We start from the raw sequence: 4,585 nt of genomic DNA, 5'->3' as shown, positions 1-4,585 counted from the left end.
AGTTTATGTTGACTCAGAAATGTCTTTATCTAGACAATGTGGGGAAGCTATAAAAAAGGCCAACAAGATGCTTGGATATATTGTGAAAAGTGTTGAATTTAAATCAAGGGAAGTAATGTTAAAACTCTACAATGGATTAGTAAGACCTCATCTAGAATATTGTGTTCAGTTTTGGTCACCTCGCTACAAAAAGGATATTGCTGCTTTAGAAAGAGTGCTAAGGACAGCGACCAGAATTATTCCAGGTTTAAAAGGCATGTCATATGCAGACTAAAATAATTGAATCTATTCAGTCTTGAAAAAAGACTATGCAGCGACTTAATTCAAGCATTCAAAATTCTAAAAGGTATTGACAATGTCGACCCAAGGGGCTTTTTCGACCTAAAAAAAGAAACAAGGACCAGGGGTCACAAATAGAAATTAGATAAAGGGGCATTCAGAACAGAAAATAGGAGGCACTTTTTTACACAGAATTTTGAGGGTCTGGAACCAACTCCCCGGTGATTTTGTTGAGGCTGACACCCTGGGATCCTTCAAGAAGTTGCTTGATGAGATTCTGGGATCACATCTGGGATAAGCTACTAACAACCAAACAAGCAAAATGTAAATTTTCCTATGTTCTTATTAATGTTCACCATGATGACTGAGAATGTGACTTGTGCTTGAAAGCATCTCCTGTTCAGCACTTCCTTAGCGATGTGGAGAGCTTTGCAGTTACAGCAGTACAACAGACATGCATTCACAACCCCAAATCAATGCCACCCATGATTTTTTTTTAAGTGTTTACAATTGAGAGCCTGTCAATGTCGACATAGGATTTGCTACTTTTATCCCAGTGACAAACTTTGTCAGTTGGCTTGGTCCAACAACTGATGACACAAGTGTGACTGCACGACTATCAAACCACCTGATTGCAGTGATACCGTGGGTTTTTTCCACTCTTGAATCGAAGTTTCCTCGGCCCTGTGTCTTCAGCTGCTTCTCCTCTGTGAGATTGCAATTGATCCCAACATAGTGGATTCCACGCTCAAGGAGTTTGACAATCAGGGGAACATTTGAGAGGAAGTTGTCAGCAAAGATCTTGTGCATATCTTCAGGAAGAGTAGTGCTGAGCTTGATCTCAACATCTCCAGACATCCCAAGTTCAGATTTTGCCCTGGACTTACCCTGATACATGTCACAGTCACGCAAAATGCCAGGGATTGCGTCCTTGCCCAAATTTTGAACCCCCAGGGATGCAGTTTACCACGCAATGGCACTAGAAGAATTTTTGGGGGTGCTGAAAGCCATAGAACAAAACTGTAACCCCCGCATGGAAGCCATGCAAAGCATCTGTCACTGGAGCATATCGGGTGCATGAATCCCAATAGAGATGGTTGTCTGGCATTTGAAGAATGCCCATCTTTGGGTACATGCCGACAAGTTGCTCGATGTCTGAGAGTAATGGAACTAGTTGACCAGTGGCCAGATTCTGTGCTGGACATTAGACCAGCCCATACACGTATATGCAGAAAAAAACTGTAAGTATAACACAAGCCAATGGTGATCGAATTCCTACTATCTTTGTTGTTAGTAGTGGTTAGTGTCATCACATCACCTTATTGGTTTTAGTGTTACTGTTATTATTTGTATTATTAACTCCAAACTATGTATATTCTCAAATGTAAACCAAAACCAATCAAAAAACAGTTCTATAGAATGAATATAAACAAACACAAACTAACTCAGGATCAAAGCAACACAAACTTAAACAACAGACCTATCTGATATTGTTTCTGTTGTCCTTCTGTGTCTTTTCCTTCTTTGCAAATTTGTTCTCCAAGCAGGTAAGTTTGGAATTCTTTTCGTCTTTAAATTCAGTACATCTCCACTATTTTAAACGGTATGTTCGCTGACTGGTAGACACACCGTGTTCATTTAAGCAGAAAAGCACAGAGTAGTTTTAACTTTTTTTTAAAGGGAAAGGCAGCATTTCTGCCTGCCACAACAGTTGTACCACACTTCTATATTCATTCATATTTTGCACCAGAATCTTCATTGTCTGTGTTGACACAAGTCGATGGAAATACTCCAGAGGTGAGTCCAGCTGACCACTTGGAGGGGCAACAATGTCAGCGCCAGTGAAGGTGACATCTGGTGACGTAAGATTTTACTTGTGCCAACGACACTGTTGATGTCGCGCCTTGATGTTTTGAGTGCGTTTTCTTATGAGGGGCTCATCATCACTGGCTTCAGAGTCCATGTCATCTTTGTCATTACCATCAGTAGGATTTGGTTCAAAGTCCACATCGCTGTCACTGACATTTTCACCATCCCAGTCATCAATGTCACTCTCATCACCATTATGAATAGCTTGTAGTACATCATTCACTATGTACATCACTCTCTTTATTAGTGCTGGACATCCTGAAATAATAAATAAATGTCTGATTATGCAATTGAAATTAATCACATATTTAGTTAGTTGCAAGTCTATGGTCTATACATAGGACAGGATGACCACTGAGTCCCAATGTTGTGCATTTGCAATATAGAGAAGGTGCACCTCAAATACGATTCAGAAGCCTTTTTAGCAAGGATCATTAGTTGTGCCTAATTGTCAGTCTATAAAGATGATATTTCACTTACCTGAGATGTTGAGAAATTCAAACTCAAACTTTTCACAAGGGTGCAGCCATGTTGCACACATACAACAATGGGTCTCAAGAGACAGAATATATTGTGTTTAGCTACGCATTGTACAGGTCATGTGATTTTTTCGAAATGTTGATGCATATTTGCAATACAGGATCTTGCCATTGGTGTATGTGTGCATCATTTGAGTGCTGCTATCTTGTGGATAGAAGTAGATATCTTCTGAATCAAAGCAACATGGCTGCACCATTGATATAAAATAATGTACCCGATCCAAAGCAAGTGCAAAACTTACCCCAATATTTAAAGTAAACAATATAAATACTTTAAAACTAGCAAGAAGTGACTAGCAGCAGTTACATTATTGTTTTAAGTTATTTTATTACGGACAAACTTTGCCCTCTAACTCAATGTTTAGAAGCAAACACAAAAGACAAAAACACCATTTCTTCCAAGAATAAGCCCATTTTAATGCTATAAAACAGTAAACAACTCTTGACTCGTCCTTCCTGCAAAGAAGTTCTTACTGTTAAATAGATACTGTTGAAATTGTTTTATTGTTTTAAAAAAGACTTTGCATTTGCTTCTGCATTAAGTCTTTTTTTATATATAGTAAACCAGTGCTTCTGACATGGCAAGTATTTTTAACTGCCTTAGGGAATACTTGCCTTGAAAAGAACAGTACTTGCTCTTTTTTGTTTGTTTAACACTTTCCTTTAACCACATGTGGGAATTCTAGGGGTAGCACTGTGACATTCGGTTCTACTTGCATATACTGGTATTTGTAATTAATATGTGCTCAGTAAGTACATGTTGAACATTTTATTCTGAAACACCTGCTCAATTTTGCAGGTTTGCAATTACTAAAACCTTAACTTCATAACAGTAAGGTGTGCTTGGTTTCTCAGAGCTTATTAATTGTAAGAAAAAAAAATAGAAATCAATGCATTTGCCTCTACACTGCCGTTAGTCCTTCTGTTTGCCCACCACTTTTTAACAAAGTTAGGCGCCTATGATTGAGACACAAAATTCTTGGACTATTGCTTCTGACATTGATTAAAACACTGAATTGTTGTACTGTTTTTAGATTGAAACACTCACCTATAGGTACCAAAACTGACTCAGTGTTATCGAATAAGAACGTTTACTGGTCCTTAGCTTAAGTCTTTGAAAATTGTCAAAATGGTCCTTGAAAAGTCCTTGAAATTTGTATCAGAAAAAACTGTATGAACCCTGTATATACGACATCTGATTGAGTTAAGCAGAGATAGTATTTTTTGCAGCTGAGATTTTATAAAAATTAATATGTTAATTGGTAATACTGTACATATAATTTTGTTTGATCAGTAACATTTCAAAAACTATGTTAGTTAATTAGCCTCATGTGTTATTTATCAGGTTGATCCATCTGGTAATATGACAAGTTGTAATTTCTTTAACTACAGTCAAGTTCAGATTAGCTTCTGAAAGTGATACAAAATGGCTCAGAATGCATCTGAGAGCATGTACAACCCCAGTGACAGACCCCAGGCAAGAGAGTTGGTTTTACCTCAGGAGTTTCAGTCAAAATAATCATTTGCCAATTTCTCCCTTGCATTTAAGTTCATTAAATTAATTGAATATAGTGTACACCATATGTTTCTAGATCATTTTAATCATACCCAGCCACATTAAAATAGCAAACAGCAAATGTCAATAAGTTACTAATAACATGCAAACCCTTTCTTCACATGCAATCTGTAAGGAAATGTGACACGTCTCAGATTAAATAAGTAAAGAAGTAATAATACTCCTTATAGAAAAAAGCATTTTCTTGCTGTTATAAGCCTTACAAGCTGTGATAGTTGATAATAACAAGTGATAGTTACTGTAACTAAGGGGTAGGTGTACTAAGGCGGGCCAGTCGCAGTGCAAACATACCGCTATTTGCATTTTCGTTGTGACACTTAGC

Source organism: Polyodon spathula, unplaced genomic scaffold (genome assembly GCF_017654505.1).
Source record: "Polyodon spathula isolate WHYD16114869_AA unplaced genomic scaffold, ASM1765450v1 scaffolds_954, whole genome shotgun sequence".
In the NCBI taxonomy this organism is placed as follows: domain Eukaryota; kingdom Metazoa; phylum Chordata; class Actinopteri; order Acipenseriformes; family Polyodontidae; genus Polyodon; species Polyodon spathula.
The sequence above is the reverse complement of the archived record's forward strand: the minus strand, read 5'-3'. Positions refer to the sequence as shown.